A 20,092-nucleotide genomic window follows, 5' to 3' on the forward strand; every position below is an offset into this window, starting at 1 on the left:
CAGTCCCTTAGGATGTGCCCCGGCTGGAGGCACATCCTACACACCCTAGCCTGCCTATCATGTATGACCCTGAAATATTCCGGTCCCATTGCTGTGTCAAACCGTGCTGAATAAGGCAGAGATTGGACTTTATCTGTAAACTTTACTTTGAGAAACCGCGTCCCATCAGCAATTTGCGTACCCGGCCACATCCTCCTCCTTATAGTTGATGCCGCTGAGACTCCCCACCCTTCTAGCTTCTGTAAAATTTCCTCATCTCTGATGTAAGCTGGTAAGCTTAAAAAAGAAACCATGAGTTCATCATTACACAGATCTTTGACATGCACCGTGTTGTCCCCAATTTTGAAACCATCTAGGATTCTCTCTTTCCCTTTGATGTGTGACATGGTAATTTCATATTTCTGCGGCCCTGTCGCCCTACAGGCTATTAAACCTCCACACAGTGCTCTTATGCATCTCATTAATTCGAGAACTGGGACTTCATCCTGCCCAGTTACCTCGACACTGACCGTCAGTTCTCTGTCATACTTGTGGTCGCCACCCGCAGATTTCGCCGCTCCATGTCGCTGCTGCAGCTGCCTTTCCCCACCAGACGCCGCATCTCTTTCCGCCGCCAATTCTCTCTCACTCTCCGCCGCCTCTCCAGTAGCTCCTCGCTGCCCAGGTCTTCTCGGAACCACGTCTTCAGCTCTGTTCTTCAGGCCACCAGCTCTCGTTGCCTGTGGACCGGCTCCAGCGCTCATCTCCTCTGAATCAGCCGCTGCTCGCCGTCTTTCCCCCGCTGTCGCTGCGGAAGCCGCTCTCGCATTTCCCTCCGGCAGTTTTCCTTCCGACTTCTTCATGTTTCGTTTCTGATTGTTTCTTTTAACAAGCAACCATTTTTCATTTTCTTCACCTGTTTGTGCGTTTATGTCAAGTCCGTTTTCCATGCTCGTAATCTGAAGTCCGTTTGCAGAGTTCAAATCCATTTGGTCCGTCCGAAAGTTTTCCATTAGGAAAAAAAAAAACTCAAATTGACCTCCCCCGATCAGTATAAAAACTGTCGGGGGGAAAAAATGTTCACTCTAAAAACGAACCAAAAATGCACGGAAAATAAGGAAGAACAATGAAAAAGGCTGAAAAAAACGAAAGAAATGGGAAAAGCGGAGTCCGCGACCTCCGTGTGTCGTGCTGTCAGCGTACCGTCTGATTGGCGCATGCGTGTTCAGAGTGGTATGGCCGTAAGCCCTTGACTCTCACACACATGGGCTCTATATCCATTTCACTCACTTTACAACCTCAAAAAAAATGTGATGTGCAACAGCCTCACAGTCTTTTTACACACCAAATAGTTGTCCTGTCAATACAAAGAAAAGAATGTTGATGTCATCTAGAGAAAAGTACTGCATCTGCAATCTGTCTACTTCAAATTTCACACTGCATGACATTCCATTCGAAAGCTGTGGAGGGCGCTTCAAGAAAAGGTGTGTGAGGGAAGCTCGCTCATGCTGGTCCCCAAACACTCAAAGCTGCCCTTTCCTCACAATGAAACAAAAAAGCTTACAGCACCTGGTACTCCCAGGCGGTCTCCCATCCAAGTACTAACCAGGCCCGACCCTGCTTAGCTTCCGAGATCAGACGAGATCGGGCGTGTTCAGAGTGGTATGGCCGTAAGCCCTTGACTCTTACACACATGGGCTCTATATCCATTTCACTCACTTTACAACCTCAGAAAAAAAGTGAAGCGCAAAAGCCTCAGGGTCTTTTCACACGCCAAATAGGTGTCCTGTCAATAAAAGAAAAGAATGTTGATGTCATCTAGAGAAAAGTACTGCATCTGCCATCTGTCTACTTCAAATTAACCACTGCATGACATTCCATTCCAAAGCTGTGGAGGGCGCTTCAAGAAAAGGTGTGTGAGGGAAGCTCGCTCATGCTGGTCCCCAAACACTCAAAGCTGCCCTTTCCTCACAAAGAAATAAAAAAGCTTACAACACCTGGTATTCCCAGGCGGTCTTCCATCCAAGTACTAACCAGGCCCGACCCTGCTTAGCTTCCGAGATCAGACGAGATCGGGCGTGTTCAGAGTGGTATGGCCGTAAGCCCTTGACTCTGACACACATGGGCTCTATATCCATTTCACACAATTTACAACCTCAGAAAAAAAGTGATGCGCAACAACCTCAGGGTCTTTTCACACGCCAAATACGTGTCCTGTCAATAAAAGAAAAGAATGTTGATGTCATCGAGAGAAAAGTACTGCATCTGCCATCTGTCTTCTTCAAATTAACCACTGCATGAAATTCCATTCCAAAGCTGCAGAGGGCGCTTCAAGAAAAGGTGTGTGAGGGAAGCTCGCTCATGCTGGTCCCCAAAGACTCAAAGCGGCCCTTTCCTCACAATGAAACAAAAAAGCTTACAGCACCTGGTATTCCCAGGCGGTCTTCCATCCAAGTACTAACCAGGCCCGACCCTGCTAAGCTTCCGAGATCAGACGAGATCGGGCGTGTTCAGAGTGGTATGGCCGTAAGCCCTTGACTCTCACACACATGGGCTCTATATCCATTTCACTCACTTTACAACCTCAAAAAAAATGTGATGTGCAACAGCCTCACGGTCTTTTTACACACCAAATAGTTGTCCTGTCAATACAAAGAAAAAAATGTTGATGTCATCTAGAGAAAAGTACTGCATCTGCAATCTGTCTACTTCAAATTACACACTGCATGACATTCCATTCGAAAGCTGTGGAGGGCGCTTCAAGAAAATGTGTGTGAGGGAAGCTCGCTCATGCTGGTCCCCAAACACTCAAAGCTGCCCTTTCCTCACAATGAAACAAAAAAGCTTACAGCACCTGGTATTCCCAGGCGGTCTCCCATCCAAGTACTAACCAGGCCCAACCCTGCTTAGCTTCCGAGATCAGACGAGATCGGGCGTGTTCAGAGTGGTATGGCCGTAAGCTCTTGACTCTCACACACATGGGCTCTATATCCATTTCACACACTTTACAACCTCAGAAAAAAAGTGATGCGCAACAGCCTCAGGGTCTTTTCACACGCCAAATAGGTGTCCTGTCAATAAAACAAAAGAATGTTGATGTCATCGAGAGAAAAGTACTGCATCTGCCATCTGTCTTCTTCAAATTAACCACTGCATGAAATTCCATTCCAAAGCTGCAGAGGGCCCTTCAAGAAAAGGTGTGTGAGGGAAGCTCGCTCATGCTGGTCCCCAAAGTCTCAAAGCGGCCCTTTCCTCACAATGAAACAAAAAAGCTTACAGCACCTGGTATTCCCAGGCGGTCTTCCATCCAAGTACTAACCAGGCCCGACCCTGCTAAGCTTCCGAGATCAGACGAGATCGGGCGTGTTCAGAGTGGTATGGCCGTAAGCCCTTGACTCTCACACACATGGGCTCTATATCCATTTCACTCACTTTACAACCTCAAAAAAAATGTGATGTGCAACAGCCTCACAGTCTTTTTACACACCAAATAGTTGTCCTGTCAATACAAAGAAAAGAATGTTGATGTCATCTAGAGAAAAGTACTGCATCTGCAATCTGTCTACTTCAAATTTCACACTGCATGACATTCCATTCGAAAGCTGTGGAGGGCGCTTCAAGAAAAGGTGTGTGAGGGAAGCTCGCTCATGCTGGTCCCCAAACACTCAAAGCTGCCCTTTCCTCACAAAGAAATAAAAAAGCTTACAGCACCTGGTATTCCCAGGCGGTCTTCCATCCAAGTACTAACCAGGCCCGACCCTGCTTAGCTTCCGAGATCAGACGAGATCGGGCGTGTTCAGAGTAGTATGGCCATAAGCCTTTGACTCTGACACACATGGGCTCTATATCCATTTCACACAATTTACAACCTCAGAAAAAAAGTGATGCGCAAAAGCCTCAGGGTCTTTTCACACGCCAAATCGGTGTCCTGTCAATAAAAGAAAAGAATGTTGATGTCATCTAGAGAAAAGTACTGCATCTGCCATCTGTCTACTTCAAATTAACCACTGCATGACATTCCATTCCAAAGCTGTGGAGGGCGCTTTAAGAAAATGTGTGTGAGGGAAGCTCGCTCATGCTGGTCCCCAAACACTCAAAGCTGCCCTTTCCTCACAATGAAACAAAAAAGCTTACAGCACCTGGTATTCCCAGGCGGTCTCCCATCCAAGTACAAACCAGGCCAAACCCTGCTTAGCTTCCGAGATCAGACGAGATCGGGCGTGTTCAGAGTGGTATGGCCGTAAGCTCTTGACTCTCACACACATGGGCTCTATATCCATTTCACACAATTTACAACCTCAGAAAAAAAGTGATGCGCAAAAGCCTCAGGGTCTTTTCACACGCAAAATAGGTGTCCTGTCAATAAAACAAAAGAATGTTGATGTCATCGAGAGAAAAGTACTGCATCTGCCATCTGTCTTCTTCAAATTAACCACTGCATGAAATTCCATTCCAAAGCTGCAGAGGGCCCTTCAAGAAAAGGTGTGTGAGGGAAGCTCGCTCATGCTGGTCCCCAAAGTCTCAAAGCGGCCCTTTCCTCACAATGAAACAAAAAAGCTTACAGCACCTGGTATTCCCAGGCGGTCTTCCATCCAAGTACTAACCAGGCCCGACCCTGCTAAGCTTCCGAGATCAGACGAGATCGGGCGTGTTCAGAGTGGTATGGCCGTAAGCCCTTGACTCTCACACACATGGGCTCTATATCCATTTCACTCACTTTACAACCTCAAAAAAAATGTGATGTGCAACAGCCTCACAGTCTTTTTACACACCAAATAGTTGTCCTGTCAATACAAAGAAAAGAATGTTGATGTCATCTAGAGAAAAGTACTGCATCTGCAATCTGTCTACTTCAAATTTCACACTGCATGACATTCCATTCGAAAGCTGTGGAGGGCGCTTCAAGAAAAGGTGTGTGAGGGAAGCTCGCTCATGCTGGTCCCCAAACACTCAAAGCTGCCCTTTCCTCACAAAGAAATAAAAAAGCTTACAGCACCTGGTATTCCCAGGCGGTCTTCCATCCAAGTACTAACCAGGCCCGACCCTGCTTAGCTTCCGAGATCAGACGAGATCGGGCGTGTTCAGAGTAGTATGGCCATAAGCCTTTGACTCTGACACACATGGGCTCTATATCCATTTCACACAATTTACAACCTCAGAAAAAAAGTGATGCGCAAAAGCCTCAGGGTCTTTTCACACGCCAAATCGGTGTCCTGTCAATAAAAGAAAAGAATGTTGATGTCATCTAGAGAAAAGTACTGCATCTGCCAACTGTCTACTTCAAATTAACCACTGCATGACATTCCATTCCAAAGCTGTGGAGGGCGCTTTAAGAAAAGGTGTGTGAGGGAAGCTCGCTCATGCTGGTCCCCAAACACTCAAAGCTGCCCTTTCCTTACAATGAAACAAAAAAGCTTACAGCACCTGGTATTCCCAGGCGGTCTCCCATCCAAGTACTAACCAGGCCCAACCCTGCTTAGCTTCCAAGATCAGACGAGATCGGGCGTGTTCAGAGTGGTATGGCCGTAAGCTCTTGACTCTCACACACATGGGCTATATATCCATTTCACACACTATACAACCTCAAAAAAAAAAGTGATGCGCAACAGCCTCAGGGTCTTTTCACAAGCCAAATCGGTGTCCTGTCAATAAAACAAAAGAATGTTGATGTCATCGAGAGAAAAGTACTGCATCTGCCATCTGTCTTCTTCAAATTAACCACTGCATGAAATTCCATTCCAAAGCTGCAGAGGGCCCTTCAAGAAAAGGTGTGTGAGGGAAGCTCGCTCATGCTGGTCCCCAAAGTCTCAAAGCGGCCCTTTCCTCACAATGAAACAAAAAAGCTTACAGCACCTGGTATTCCCAGGCGGTCTTCCATCCAAGTACTAACCAGGCCCGACCCTGCTAAGCTTCCGAGATCAGACGAGATCGGGCGTGTTCAGAGTGGTATGGCCGTAAGCCCTTGACTCTCACACACATGGGCTCTATATCCATTTCACTCACTTTACAACTTCAAAAAAAATGTGATGTGCAACAGCCTCACGGCCTTTTTACACACCAAATAGTTGTCCTGTCAATACAAAGAAAAGAATGTTGATGTCATCTAGAGAAAAGTACTGCATCTGCAATCTGTCTACTTCAAATTACACACTGCATGACATTCCATTCGAAAGCTGTGGAGGGCGCTTCAAGAAAAGGTGTGTGAGGGAAGCTCGCTCATGCTGGTCCCCAAACACTCAAAGCTGCCCTTTCCGCACAAAGAAATAAAAAAGCTTACAGCACCTGGTATTCCCAGGCGGTCTTCCATCCAAGTACTAACCAGGCCCGACCCTGCTTAGCTTCCGAGATCAGACGAGATCGGGCGTGTTCAGAGTAGTATGGCCATAAGCCTTTGACTCTGACACACATGGGCTCTATATCCATTTCACACAATTTACAACCTCAGAAAAAAAGTGATGCGCAAAAGCCTCAGGGTCTTTTCACACGCCAAATCGGTGTCCTGTCAATAAAAGAAAAGAATGTTGATGTCATCTAGAGAAAAGTACTGCATCTGCCATCTGTCTACTTCAAATTAACCACTGCATGACATTCCATTCCAAAGCTGTGGAGGGCGCTTTAAGAAAAGGTGTGTGAGGGAAGCTCGCTCATGCTGGTCCCCAAACACTCAAAGCTGCCCTTTCCTTACAATGAAACAAAAAAGCTTACAGCACCTGGTATTCCCAGGCGGTCTCCCATCCAAGTACTAACCAGGCCCAACCCTGCTTAGCTTCCCAGATCAGACGAGATCGGGCGTGTTCAGAGTGGTATGGCCGTAAGCTCTTGACTCTCACACACATGGGCTCTATATCCATTTCACACACTTTACAACCTCAGAAAAAAAGTGATGCGCAACAGCCTCAGGGTCTTTTCACAAGCCAAATCGGTGTCCTGTCAATAAAACAAAAGAATGTTGATGTCATCGAGAGAAAAGTACTGCATCTGCCATCTGTCTTCTTCAAATTAACCACTGCATGAAATTCCATTCCAAAGCTGCAGAGGGCCCTTCAAGAAAAGGTGTGTGAGGGAAGCTCGCTCATGCTGGTCCCCAAAGTCTCAAAGCGGCCCTTTCCTCACAATGAAACAAAAAAGCTTACAGCACCTGGTATTCCCAGGCGGTCTTCCATCTAAGTACTAACCAGGCCCGACCCTGCTAAGCTTCCGAGATCAGACGAGATCGGGCGTGTTCAGAGTGGTATGGCCGTAAGCCCTTGACTCTCACACACATGGGCTCTATATCCATTTCACTCACTTTACAACTTCAAAAAAAATGTGATGTGCAACAGCCTCACGGCCTTTTTACACACCAAATAGTTGTCCTGTCAATACAAAGAAAAGAATGTTGATGTCATCTAGAGAAAAGTACTGCATCTGCAATCTGTCTACTTCAAATTACACACTGCATGACATTCCATTCGAAAGCTGTGGAGGGCGCTTCAAGAAAAGGTGTGTGAGGGAAGTTCGCTCATGCTGGTCCCCAAACACTCAAAGCTGCCCTTTCCTCACAATGAAACAAAAAAGCTTACAGCACCTGGTATTCCCAGGCGGTCTCCCATCCAAGTACTAACCAGGCCCGACCCTGCTTAGCTTCCGAGATCAGACGAGATCGGGCGTGTTCAGAGTGGTATGGCCGTAAGCCCTTGACTCTTACACACATGGGCTCTATATCCATTTCACTCACTTTACAACATCAGAAAAAAAGTGAAGCGCAAAAGCCTCAGGGTCTTTTCACACGCCAAATAGGTGTCCTGTCAATAAAAGAAAAGAATGTTGATGTCATCTAGAGAAAAGTACTGCATCTGCCATCTGTCTACTTCAAATTAACCACTGCATGACATTCCATTCCAAAGCTGTGGAGGGCGCTTCAAGAAAAGGTGTGTGAGGGAAGCTCGCTCATGCTGGTCCCCAAACACTCAAAGCTGCCCTTTCCTCACAATGAAACAAAAAAGCTTACAGCACCTGGTATTCCCAGGCGGTCTCCCATCCAAGTACTAACCAGGCCCGACCCTGCTTAGCTTCCGAGATCAGACGAGATCGGGCGTGTTCAGAGTGGTATGGCCGTAAGCCCTTTACTCTTACACACATGGGCTCTATATCCATTTCACACACTTTACAACCTCAGAAAAAAAGTGATGCCCAACAGCCTCAGGGTCTTTTCACACGCCAAATCGGTGTCCTGTCAATAAAAGAAAAGAATGTTGATGTCATTGAGAGAAAAGTACTGCATCTGCCATCTGTCTTCTTCAAATTAACCACTGCATGAAATTCCATTCCAAAGCTGCAGAGGGCGCTTCAAGAAAAGGTGTGTGAAGGAAGTTCGCTCATGCTGGTCCCCAAAGACTCAAAGCGGCCCTTTCCTCACAATGAAACAAAAAAGCTTAGAGCACCTGGTATTCCCAGGCGGTCTTCCATCCAAGTACTAACCAGGCCAAACCCTGCTTAGCTTCCGAGATCAGACGAGATCGGGCGTGTTCAGAGTGGGATGGCCGTAAGCCCTTGACTCTGACACACATGGGCTCTATATCCATTTCACACACTTTACAACCTCAGGAAAAAAGTGACATGCAACAGCCTCACGGTCTTTTCACACGCCAAATAGGTTTCCTGTCAATACAACGAAAAGAATGTTGATGTCATTGAGAGAAAAGTACTGCATCTGTCATCTGTCTACTTCAAATTACACGCTGCATGACATTCAATTTCAAACCTGTGGAAAAACGCTTCAAGAAAAGGTGTGTGAGGGAAGCTCGCTCATGCTGGTCCCCAAAGACTCAAAGCTGCCCTTTCCTCACAAAGAAAAAAAAAAGCTTACAGCACCTCGTATTCCCAGGCGGTCTTCCATCCAAGTACTAACCAGGCCCAACCCTGCTCAGCTTCCGAGATCAGACGAGATCGGGCGTGTTCAGAGTGGTATGGCCGTAAGCCCTTGACTGTGACACATATGGGCTCTATATCCATTTCACTCACTTTACAACCTCAGAAAAAAAGCGATGCGCAACAGCCTCAGGGTTTTTTCACACGCCAAATAGGTGTCCTGTCAATACAACGAAAAGAATGTTAATGTCATCGAGAGAGAACTACTGCATCTGCCATCTGTCTACTTCAAATTACACGCTGCATGACATTCAATTTCAAAGCTGCGAAAGGCGCTTCAAGAAAAGGTGTGTGAGGGAAGCTCGCTCATGCTGGTCCCCAAAGACTCAAAGCTGCCCTTTCCTCACAATGAAACAAAAAAGCTTACAGCACCTGGTATTCCCAGGCGGTCTCCCATCCAAGTACTAACCAGGACCGACCCTGCTTAGCTTCCGAGATCCGGCGTGTTCAGAGTGGTAAGGCCGTAAGCCCTTGACTCTGACATACATGGGCTCTATATCCATTTCACTCACTTTACAACCTCAGAAAAAACGTGATGCGCAACAGCCTCAGGGACTTTTCACACGCCAAATAGGTGTCCTGTCAATATAAAGAAAAGAATGTTGATGTCATCTAGAGAAAAGTACTGCATCTGCCATCTGTCTTCTTCAAATTACACGCTGCATGACATTCAATTTCAAAGCTGCGGAAAGGCGCTTCAAGAAGAAGTGCGTGAGGGAAGCTCGCTCATGCTGGTCCCCAAAGACTCAAAGCTGCCCTTTCCTCAAGCTGAAGTTAAAAGAATTGCAAATTAATCCTTCACAGGTACTTGTTCACAGAGATGGATGAAATAAAAATTGAATATATTCTAGTATTATAAAAATACAATGAACTAAATTATTATCAATGAGTAAGAGGATTTTCAAAACAAAACAAACAGTGTCTTTCTTGGTTCTGAACTTTCGTTTCACTGAAAATAAAAATCTTTTTTAGTTGGATAGTTTCACATAAAATACCCTCAAGTCATCCTTTACACCTCAATTGTAAGGAAAAAAAGTTTCCTCTACAAAAGATAACCCTTTTGTTTTTTTAAAATATACATCATATTTAATCCCTTTCAGAATCCTTAAGTTACCTTCTAAACCGGTATTCTTTAATTTACAACAACTAAAACTCAATATTTTACCTGTGGGCACACACACATTCATATGAAACACCTTAAATTTAATTTTTACCTGTTTCAGGCCTGTTTATTGAAGCTCGTGTGCGGTCGGGGCTTCACAACTGTAATGGCCGCTTCACTCGCAGCTGAGCACACAATAAAAGCAAGTGCATGTGTATGTTAGTCCTCACAAATCCAGGGTTTTATTAGAAGGGGGAGAACGGGAATGGAGGATGAGAGTCTGAATGGTAATGGCAATGGCGGTGGAAGTCACAATCCAAACACTCACACGCAATGGCGGGACAGCGAAAGTCACGAAGAAGAAAACACAGCAGGACAAGGCACAGCAGAACAGCAGAGCCATCGGATGGAAACCCGTCTCTCTCTCTCCAATGTCCGTCTCCTTCAAGCATATTATCTTAATTTAGCCACAATTATCAAACATTATCTCGTGTCGAATTTGCATTACCTTTACTTTCGCTCCAAACATATTACAACGCTAAAGCTACGATCTGCAGGCACATTAGCACGGAATGCTATCCCTAGCTAGCACGTCGCTAACCATGTACACATCCAGTCTCTTTTCACTATAACAGTTAGATAAAGCGCAAATACAGGCATAAATATTCACCTCTCGAAGGTCACACAGAAGTTTATATCAGGACCACCAGTCGTCGACCTCCAAAATAAACTTAAATGCTCTCCACACAAACGATGCCTCCCCTCTTCGCTCTCTGATTATTGCCTCTGTTTCTCTCCCCATGCGCGCTAACTACTCACCTCACAAACCTGCGCCACTAGTCCCACCCCTTACACAGTAACTTTCCTCTCATTGGCTTTTGCGGTCTTAATACACCCAAAGATAAGACAGGAATGAAATGATTGACAGGTAACAATTGAGGTTACATATAAACACGGCTTCTTCCCCTCTCCTTATTCTCAGATCACTGATCTTTTACAGACTCAGAGAACTTAAAGACCTTTATATGAATTTATTTTTTAACTGTAAATAGTTTTACTTTTTAAATGTTACATATTATATTTATGCTTTTAACCTGCTCACATTATAACCAATTTTAAAGATCATGAACTCTATTTATTTTTGAACTTTTTAACACATCTCTTTCTGCTTTTTATGCGATGTAATTTATTTGATTTTTGTACAGGGCTACGTGTTGTATGATAACAAGAGTGTATATTGTTTACAATGTGTTACAGTCAATGGGTGGCACGGTGGTACCGTTGTTAACAGTGTCGCCTCAAAGCAAGTTCAAGTCCTGGCTCGAGCACAGGTTCTTTCTGTGTGGTGTGTGCATGTTCTCTCCGTGCCTGCGTGGGTATTCTGTCTGCAATGGACTGGCTACCTGTCCAGGGTGAAACCTGCCTCTCACCTGAAAGCCACTGGGAAAGGCTCCAGCCTCCCCCTGCAACCCTTAACAGAAATAAGCTGGGATGCATGGAAGTATAGAAAGCGGATACAATGAAGCGCATACAAATTTTTCGAATGCACGAAAAAGTCTCACCTTTTGTTTTTTTCATATTGGTTAGTTTGGAAGCATGGAATTTCTGACAAAGCCTAAGTTTGTATTGTTTATTCACTGATTTTTCTGACAATTTACAAACAAAGCTTTCAAAACTGAGAGGACAAGCAGTGGTGTTTAAGATCAACACCCAACATGGGGCTTGAACCAACAACCCTGAGACTAAGAGTCTCATGCTCGACTGACTGAGCTAATCAGGTTACGTCAGTGTAAGTCCCATAGCATGAAGTGGTCAGAGTGAGAGACTCACAGTCCTGTGAGTGATCACCCACCCATCTATCCATCCATCCATCCATCCATCCGTCCATCCATCCATCCATCCATCCATCCATCCATTTTTCCGCTTATCCTGTTAAGGGTCACAGGGTGGGGCTGGAGCCTATCCCAGAGGGGACATTACCTTGGACAGGTCAGTGGTCCATCGCAGTCCACCGCAGCCAAAAAATATTGACAGACAACCATTCACACTCACAGCCATACCTACGGTCAATTTAGAGTTGCATTTCCATTTGCATGTCTTTGGACTGTGGAAGGAAGCTGGAGTACCTGGAGAGAACCAGCACAGGGAAAACATGCAGACACTCTCAGGATTTATTCCAATGAAGCGCCTAAAAAAGGAGTGTTGGAACTCACTCAGATGAATGAGACATTATAAGCCATCAAATATATACATGTAGATATAGTGTTGGAGATCCAAAAAACAGGGAGAAAAGAGAAGAGAAGAAGAAGAAGAAAAAAACAGCTTCTTTGACCAGATAACATAGTTGTCTATTTCAATGTTTGAGGTCTGAAAAAATAACTGATTAACTGTGAAATGTGATGGACAGGCAAGTACTTACTAGGATCAGGGCAGCTGGAAAATAGGCTCCTGCATCTGTAGGCAATATCAGAGACAAAGAAAAATCAACACAAATGAGCAGGCACTTGAACGATGCTAAAACCACTCTTTTTTAAACAAATACAACCACAGCTCCTGATCTATGGCCTTAAGTACACTGTAATCATGCCATCAGACAGACTCATGCCAGAGCAGTAGCCTAGCACAAGATGGAGGAACGTAATTGCATGTAAACACAGTCAGCGTGCACTCATCTTAATATGAACCGACTTAACTGTTGTGTGACACGTATATTGTGTGTACTGTAAAATGGTTCAGTCTATCAGAAAGCTTCATGAATTCACAGGCAAAATACAGATGTCGCACACATTAATTTGTGGAGGCTCGAGATGTAAAAAGTAAAGTCAACTCTCTGTGTTTTTTGGACTAATTTGCAAGCATTTTCAACATTTTGGCTAGCTGCTAAATCTGGCTAGCATGATGTGCACCGAGTGTAATTATCAATGCAAATGTGGCAGGATGAGAGGTCCCATCCTAGCAGTGAGACTGGTTGGTGATGCCTGACTTGGCTTGTACCATCATTAGCCAACCAGTGTGAGGCGCTGCTCTATAAATAGGGGCAGCATCTACCTGGTCAATCTCTTGCTCTTGGGGTCCGCGGTCCTCCCACTTCCTGGTCACCTCGCTTCCGCCTCTGATCGCCTCACGTCTGCCTTCTCGCCACCGTCTGTGCTGGTATGTAGCAGTAGCTCCCTGTAGCTCGTGTTGCATGCTGATCATGCACGTTTTTCATATTCACGTGTTTAATTGTAGGCGTCCGGCTTTTGGGACACGGTCCCTTAATCGCCGCTAGTGGGGAAACACCCCCCCTCCGATCTGACGTGCAGAGGCTGTTTGCCACAGCATACTAGCTGTGAAACCCTTTGCTCTGCATGCGTGCGATCTACACCTGATTGGCACAGCTGGTGAGCCGTGACACTGAGGAAGAACTAGCTGCTGCTTTGCTACCGGGCGCTGTCTTGCCAGACTATCCTGCTTTGCCAGATGCTCCTGCTTTGCTCTGGCTGCTGTTTTGCTACAGACTACCCTGCTTTGCTCTGGCTGCTGTTTTGCTACAGACTACCCTGCTTTGCTCTGGCTGCTGTTTTGCTACAGACTACCCTGCTTTGCTCTGGCTGCTGTTTTGCTACAGACTACCCTGCTTTGCTCTGGCTGCTGTTTTGCTACAGACTACCCTGCTTTGCTCTGGCTGCTGTTTTGCTACAGACTACCCTGCTTTGCTCTGGCTGCTGTTTTGCTACAGACTACCCTGCTTTGTTACAGGCTCCTGCTCTATTAGCCTGCTCTGCTACTAGCCTGTTCTGCGACCTACTGGCCATCTACACATGTTTTGCTTGTTTGTTTGTTCACTGTTTACTGTGTTCACTGGAGTGCTCTGCTTCTGTGTTAATGAATTGGAATCCGCTGTGTGTTGAACTGGAGGTTGTTGCAGTAATTCACCTTGTTTAACCAGGGTCTGCCAGATCCTGATGTCCACCATGTGGCGCCACTGAACTGTACTTCATGGTGCTCTGAAGGTTTGGATCTGCATTGTTTCCCATTCCTCCGCTTGGGCTTCAGGGTGTAGCAAGCTGCTGGACGGCTATCCGTTAGCTCCCTGGTCTAGCAATGGAGAAATGAACTCGTTTCTGGTTATTTTGGGTTGTATTATTTTTCCTTGCTAATTTGTTTTTAATAATTAAATCTTGTTTCTCGAATTAATTTTTAAATTGTGGTTTGAGTTTGGTTCTGGTTTGTGTTTTTTTTTTTTTTTTAGTTTTGGTGTTAAATTATAATTCTTGTCATTTCGTTTCAGGTACTGGGAGCTCACAGTCCTGGCGTCGCTTTTCCTCTTGTGTGCTGTGCACCCCTGTTTTGCTTTAATCATGTGTTTTTAAATGTGATGTCCCAATTGATCAGGGTGTCTTCTGCCTTGGGATCCCTCCCCCCCACTGGTAAGCTCCAGACTTGTTTAGATTCATTCTTGTTCTCTTTTTAATCTGCTGGCCTGTTTACAATAAAATATTTTTGTCATGGAACCACGTCTCCTGCCAATTAGTAAATGAACCTGTGAGTGCGTTTTGGTCAGTACGTTAACTATTTCCTTGGGCGAAATTCCCAAGGTGGCGTTGTCCGGCTTTGGTCACTATTATATTTTAATAAGTGCACCCCCCACTCGTGTGTCGCCACACAAACTGGAAACTTCACTTAGCCTCCACTGGCCTACAGACTTTGCGCCAGTGTCTACAATAAATGCAATCGCTACTCACCAAATGACTGTGATTGAGATGGATGATAACCAAGGCTCTGGCCTCACGTGCAGATCAGGAGATTCTCCTTGCGTCCATAAGGCAAAGATACTGCATGATACTGTTTTATTTACAGTGAAGTACTGTATTTTAGCATTACAGCATAGTTCTGTTAAACAGTCATGGGGTGTAATTTAACAGATTCCTATTAGAATTAACAGCAAAGTACTGTATTTTTATAAACAGGGTGATACTGTTGAAATCTTGTAGTACACTGCAAGCAATTGCTGTAAATGTAAAAGTCCCACTGCTTTCATAAAATTCATCACTGGATTCAGGACGACCCCTGCTACTCGGCTGCGGTGGGCGGGAGGAGGCTCAGGCCCAAACAACACTGACTGCAGCTTTAATTTAATCCTAGGTTGATGTAATACTCTGAGAAATCAGTGGTATTTATTTCATGATTTTCATAGGAATAAGTTAAGAATAAAATGCCAGTTCATGGTTAAGCTAAAATTTACATAAATTAGTATTTGTTATGAAGAAGATATGAATGTATAAAATTTGTTTAAAATTAGTAACTTTCAAAAAAAACATCATTTCATGGGGTGTGAATGTCTTTCAAAAATGTTAAAGTAATTCTATTACGTTAGGTTACGTGCGTGAGTTCATGACCTTTAGTGTTTACACTTCCGGGAGAAACGAGCGCGAGGAAGGAGCATCGTGTGAATGGCGTAACGTTATCGGAGTTTGGAGACTGTGTGTTGTCGGAGAGGAGTTTTTATCGGTAACGGACTGTGAACTGTAATTGACCGACGTGATCGGAGTGCGTGAGTCGGATTCTCCGCCACCGATTGTGTTTTGAGCACCAGGCAAGTCCAGTTACAGAAGCTAGCGGGAGCTAGGCTAACGCTGTCCACGCTGAATGGAGACGCCGCTGCATGGACGGGACAGGAGCTTCGGATAGTCGCCTCGGGAGAGAGTCGTTAATGGAGGACGCGTCACTGCTGCCGAAGGAGTCGGAGGATGTGCCGCTGCTGCCGAATCACGGAGGTCTGTTGCTGCGGGCTGCTGCGAGCGGGACGGTTGCTGCCACAACGAGCGAGGGATTCATCGGCTGCGGTCCGGTATTGTTGACTTCACCGACACACGGGGGGATCTGGTAAAGGTTTCCATCATGAGCTCCAACTAAAGCGCGCCAACGAAAGTAAACATGAGTGCACTCGAAATAAAATTAGACAGTTGAAAAAAAGACAAACAATATACCCCGGGGTTCTTTTTATTTTCTATAGTCTTGTTTATTCAAGGTTTGAATGTGTTTTTCTGCAAGCTTTTAATACATTTTCTAAACTGAAATCTTGTGTTGGTTTCATTGAATTTGTGTGTTGTTACTGAAGCTTTTCAGCAGAGTTTAAAGGTCAAGTGTACTCCCCATAGCCTCCATTTGAATATTTAAGAGTGAGAATCATACATTGCCCTAGATTGATATTAATTATTCCAGATGGGACTTTTACCATACAAGATATTTGAAATGAGTTAAAGTGTTCCCTGTAAGCCTAAGGTGGGTTTTAATATTGGAGCCGGTGGTAAAAGGGTTACATTTAGAAATCTAAACCCCTGCTACCATGAGCACACATGGAAATAAAGACTCAACTGACCGCTCGGTCTACTTCAGCTAGCACACTGAACAATACTGTTGTTTACTTGCTAGCTGATAAGTGAGCAGCTGATGTTTGCAATAACATTGAAATAAACTAAAAATAGAGTCAATAACTCAAATCCTATCACCACCAAAGGAGCCACGTCTTTAACACTTCAATCTCAAAGCGACTCCTCAGGATTTCTTCTTCTCTCCATTGCATTTTGTAGGAGGCTCCTGCCGGTCCACACTGCCTTCCCCCTAACAGATTCAGCTACTGAGACTAAAGTTCGTTAGTGAGCTCAATGCATAAAAGTGACGTAATATTTGTTGAAAACTAAATAGGCGTGAAGCTGTAACCTCACATGAACACTTGAAGTCTAGATTTCAGCTGCATGTGAAGAAATCAGCATAAAATCCTTGTGTTGGTGTTTAAACCTGGACTACCAGAACCAGGCTAAGAGGTGTTTGTCTGTTAGCTGTGAAGCAAACTGAAACATGAAGGCTTTGAGGGTTTGTTCTCAACACAAAGAAAGATTCAATGCTCAAACTGCCAACTCTGTAAAAACAAAACATTTTTACAAATCTCAGTTTATTTCTTCATGAAGATCTTAATGAGGCAATCAGCACCAGAGCACTAAAGTTCAAATTAGTAACACCGCCACGAACGATGGATTTATTTGACCCAATGTAGTTTTCCTGATCAAATATAGTTTTCATCAAAATATATATTTTTTTATAATTATTTCCCAATATGCAACGTCACATAAATAAAAAATGGAGGACCCAATAAAATGACCTGACGTCAGTGTTCAAGGGTGAAGTCATTTTTGGAATGAAGAAGAGTTCATCCAGCTTTTTTTGCCTCGTGTCTCTGAACCAGCTCATTTGTTGTGTCCACGCCGTTCCGTGTTTAACATGTTTTATGTAACATGAATAACATATTAATATACAAATATATACATGACATAAATTATATATAGACACAGATAAACATCAATAACCAGTGAGAGAAGTCATGTGATTCTCCGACCTCTCTAAGCTGCATCGCAGTGCTGGAGGAGTGCTGACATCATCATTTATGGTTCCTTGCTGGATGAAGGCCTAAACTATGGAGTGAAATCTACTGCCTTGAACTCACTCTTCATTTCTGCTCAGGCTTTTCCTGCCAGCAAGGCAGTGGCAAGAAAAGCAGTCAGCTGATGTCCACAGCTCAACATGAGAAGGACACATTTCTTTTGAAGAAAAAACATTTCAAGGAGTTTTTCCTGCCAATACAGGACAACACCCACTCACAAACCAGTGCTGGACAAGTTCCTTCAAAGCTGTAATGCCTTATTTCTTACTTGTTACTGTCATTGTAAAATAATTGGTTCCATTACGATTGTGTCTGCCAGCGCTTGGTGACTGTACAGGAGGTCTGGGGACCGCAGGGCCACAACAAGCCCATTTCCTCAACTCTCCATTTAGTACAGAGGTCCCCAAGTATGGACCAGTGAGGATAAATGTGATAGTGGAGAAGTCCTTTTGTTCTTCAACTTGTCCAACTTGATGGTGAGTCTTCTTTTATCAAGAATTACTGAATGCTTGTGTTATTCATGGCATTGTTAACACTTTATAAACCCTTCATTCAGAGCTGTAAAGAACCTTTAACCTCATATCCCAGACATCAAAGTGGGCCACTAACCGGTGAGATGAAGCTATGCTATGCTGCTACATTCTGAAGAGGTAAAGTAGCAGGTTCTGAGAGTGATGGCTAACCTGGATGTGTTCATCTCCTACTTTAATATCAGCGTCCCAACTTGGAGCTCTGACCACCTCCAGCTTTTTGTTCCTGTTTCTGCTTCAGTCAACAGGGAACTCAAACCTGCAATAGAATCATCAACAACAATGGAATAGAAAACAGAGGAAGACAAAATATCATAAACTTACAAAGCTGAGAAATGTTCATGAAGAATAAATGCACACATTATGATTGAGGCCAGAAAGTAAAACTCCACACCAAATGTATTTTGACATGTAGGGATAATGAACTTGAATGTGTTGAAATAGCAGATGAATGAATCCACTATCACACAACAAGATGATGACCCACTATCACAAGATGGCGTCACAGATCCTGATGCTCTGAGCAGGAAATACCAAGCAAAACATGACTAAAAAGCTCCTGTTGTTCCCTCCATGAAAAACTGTGGCACTGATGAGAAGAAGGATCCCAGCGTCCTCTGAGGATCCATCGCCTCACCATTCGGTAGAAGGATGATAGGGTCGGCACCAGGAGAAACCCTTGTGTCTCTGATGCAGGGAAGATGGAGCACTGAAGAGGACACATTGTGGCGTCCTGAAGAGGACATTTGGTGGAGCCTGAGACAGCAAACATCATGCCGCCCTTCATCAGAAGAACCATAGCACTTCAGTCACGTGACTGAAGTCATCCAGTCATGTGACTGAAGTCATCCATTCATGTCAGTGATGTCACTTGGCAGGACTGTCATTGCCGTCACATTCTAGAAAAGAACCCAGACTCCACATGTGGCTCCCATGATAACTGATGGACCTCTGGTTGGAGGCTGGACGATGATGTTTGGACTTGAAGGAAAACTCCTTCTCCAAATTCCATTGTGTTCAAATTTAAAGTCCCACAATAAAAAGTAGCTGAATCTGACAGGTGAAGGTTTGGAACTACAAGATGGTTGATGTTTACTTGACTTGATGCCCTGACTGTCAGGGTGGATGACAGCTTCTTTCTGCTGCTGCATCTGAGTGGCTGATTGGAGGTTTTACCTCCCAAGGTTGTCTGGTTCCAGGGGAAATTTGAAAATTCCAGTCCCAACCTTGGCTGTTCTGAAACTCTTCTCCTGAATCACTCCTGAGCTGCAGAAAGAAAAAATACCAGTGCCCAACCAGATCAACTTCATGGCTGCTCACAGCCTCAGACACTTGATTTCCATCAATCTGGAGCCAAGAAGGCCCTCACCTGTGGTTCTCCTCCAGGAGGGTCCAGGTTCTGCCATTGTGGCTCCTTGTGCTACTGCCAGAGAGCCTCAGCTGCACACTGCAACATTTCAACAGGAGATTGACATTCCTTCAAATGTCCTGACATCTTATTCCAATGGTTCTGTTCCATATTTATATTTTAAAATCAATTACATGATGAAAGCTGCCACAGCTGGTTTAAGTGAGAGAACACGCTAGGCAAGGCAAGGCAATTTTATTTGTACAGCCCGTTTTCACAAACAGTTTGTCTCAAAGGGCTTCACATGGCATCATAACAACATCCTCTGCCCTTAGACCCTCACATCGACTGAGGAAAAACTCCATAGAAAACCCTTTTAACAGGGAAAAATCTGAGAAACCTCAGGGTGAGCAACAGAGGAGGGATCCCTCACCCAGGACGGACAGACGTGCAGTAGATGTTGCTACAGACAAGAAAACAGTTTACAATACAAAATGTGGGAAACACGGAAATGTTAATAACAGCTGAAGAAGGAAGCTTCTGGTAGGGGAGGCAGGGAGAGCAAGCCAGCTTGATGGGGGACTGGATGGCAGACTGGTTCATGGAAGGGGAGCGCAGGCCGGTGTAACAGTAGGGAATAGGGGGGGGGGGGGGGGGGCGATGCAATCGGCGGTTGGGGCTCTGGTGGATCTGTGGAAACACAGAGAGACTGCGAGACACCAAGGCCAAACTACAAAGTGCAACAAGTAGTGGTAGTGACAGTTCCAAAAATGTGCAGGGAGGAGAGGAGGAGAGAGGGG

General features: G+C 44.8%; 17 non-coding genes and 2 pseudogenes across 17 annotated transcripts; all 19 read right to left on the minus strand.

Moving 5' to 3' along the window:
• Nucleotides 1-1,536: 1,536 nt before the first annotated feature.
• Nucleotides 1,537-1,655, minus strand: LOC147267304 (5S ribosomal RNA). Its single transcript, XR_015115455.1, has one exon. It is a non-coding gene; the product is annotated as a 5S ribosomal RNA (ribosomal RNA).
• A 309-nt stretch (nt 1,656-1,964) lies between these two features.
• On the minus strand, nt 1,965-2,083 carry LOC147267305 (5S ribosomal RNA). Its single transcript, XR_015113145.1, has one exon. It is a non-coding gene; the product is annotated as a 5S ribosomal RNA (ribosomal RNA).
• Nucleotides 2,084-2,392: 309 nt separating this feature from the next.
• On the minus strand, nt 2,393-2,511 carry LOC147267306 (5S ribosomal RNA). The gene has a single exon (XR_015114167.1). It is a non-coding gene; the product is annotated as a 5S ribosomal RNA (ribosomal RNA).
• A 310-nt stretch (nt 2,512-2,821) lies between these two features.
• On the minus strand, nt 2,822-2,940 carry LOC147267307 (5S ribosomal RNA). Its single transcript, XR_015113048.1, has one exon. It is a non-coding gene; the product is annotated as a 5S ribosomal RNA (ribosomal RNA).
• A 309-nt stretch (nt 2,941-3,249) lies between these two features.
• On the minus strand, nt 3,250-3,368 carry LOC147267308 (5S ribosomal RNA). The gene has a single exon (XR_015114168.1). It is a non-coding gene; the product is annotated as a 5S ribosomal RNA (ribosomal RNA).
• A 310-nt stretch (nt 3,369-3,678) lies between these two features.
• On the minus strand, nt 3,679-3,797 carry LOC147267309 (5S ribosomal RNA). Its single transcript, XR_015113457.1, has one exon. It is a non-coding gene; the product is annotated as a 5S ribosomal RNA (ribosomal RNA).
• Nucleotides 3,798-4,106: 309 nt separating this feature from the next.
• Nucleotides 4,107-4,225, minus strand: LOC147267310 (5S ribosomal RNA). Its single transcript, XR_015113629.1, has one exon. It is a non-coding gene; the product is annotated as a 5S ribosomal RNA (ribosomal RNA).
• A 309-nt stretch (nt 4,226-4,534) lies between these two features.
• Nucleotides 4,535-4,653, minus strand: LOC147267311 (5S ribosomal RNA). Its single transcript, XR_015114170.1, has one exon. It is a non-coding gene; the product is annotated as a 5S ribosomal RNA (ribosomal RNA).
• A 310-nt stretch (nt 4,654-4,963) lies between these two features.
• Nucleotides 4,964-5,082, minus strand: LOC147267312 (5S ribosomal RNA). Its single transcript, XR_015113458.1, has one exon. It is a non-coding gene; the product is annotated as a 5S ribosomal RNA (ribosomal RNA).
• A 309-nt stretch (nt 5,083-5,391) lies between these two features.
• On the minus strand, nt 5,392-5,510 carry LOC147267313 (5S ribosomal RNA). Its single transcript, XR_015112748.1, has one exon. It is a non-coding gene; the product is annotated as a 5S ribosomal RNA (ribosomal RNA).
• Nucleotides 5,511-5,820: 310 nt separating this feature from the next.
• LOC147267314 (5S ribosomal RNA) lies at nt 5,821-5,939 on the minus strand. The gene has a single exon (XR_015114171.1). It is a non-coding gene; the product is annotated as a 5S ribosomal RNA (ribosomal RNA).
• A 310-nt stretch (nt 5,940-6,249) lies between these two features.
• Nucleotides 6,250-6,368, minus strand: LOC147267315 (5S ribosomal RNA). Its single transcript, XR_015113459.1, has one exon. It is a non-coding gene; the product is annotated as a 5S ribosomal RNA (ribosomal RNA).
• A 309-nt stretch (nt 6,369-6,677) lies between these two features.
• Nucleotides 6,678-6,796, minus strand: LOC147267316 (5S ribosomal RNA). The gene has a single exon (XR_015113485.1). It is a non-coding gene; the product is annotated as a 5S ribosomal RNA (ribosomal RNA).
• A 309-nt stretch (nt 6,797-7,105) lies between these two features.
• Nucleotides 7,106-7,224, minus strand: LOC147267317 (5S ribosomal RNA). Its single transcript, XR_015114290.1, has one exon. It is a non-coding gene; the product is annotated as a 5S ribosomal RNA (ribosomal RNA).
• Nucleotides 7,225-7,534: 310 nt separating this feature from the next.
• Nucleotides 7,535-7,653, minus strand: LOC147267318 (5S ribosomal RNA). The gene has a single exon (XR_015114827.1). It is a non-coding gene; the product is annotated as a 5S ribosomal RNA (ribosomal RNA).
• Nucleotides 7,654-7,962: 309 nt separating this feature from the next.
• On the minus strand, nt 7,963-8,081 carry LOC147267319 (5S ribosomal RNA). Its single transcript, XR_015114838.1, has one exon. It is a non-coding gene; the product is annotated as a 5S ribosomal RNA (ribosomal RNA).
• A 309-nt stretch (nt 8,082-8,390) lies between these two features.
• LOC147267320 (5S ribosomal RNA) lies at nt 8,391-8,509 on the minus strand (annotated as a pseudogene).
• Nucleotides 8,510-8,820: 311 nt separating this feature from the next.
• LOC147267321 (5S ribosomal RNA) lies at nt 8,821-8,939 on the minus strand. Its single transcript, XR_015115181.1, has one exon. It is a non-coding gene; the product is annotated as a 5S ribosomal RNA (ribosomal RNA).
• A 310-nt stretch (nt 8,940-9,249) lies between these two features.
• LOC147267322 (5S ribosomal RNA) lies at nt 9,250-9,358 on the minus strand (annotated as a pseudogene).
• Nucleotides 9,359-20,092: the final 10,734 nt, after the last annotated feature.

The sequence above is a fragment of the Aulostomus chinensis genome, chromosome 4 (genome assembly GCF_037954235.1).
Source record: "Aulostomus chinensis isolate RoL2024-O1b breed Wild chromosome 4, RoL_Achi_v1.0, whole genome shotgun sequence".
NCBI lineage: Eukaryota > Metazoa > Chordata > Actinopteri > Syngnathiformes > Aulostomidae > Aulostomus > Aulostomus chinensis.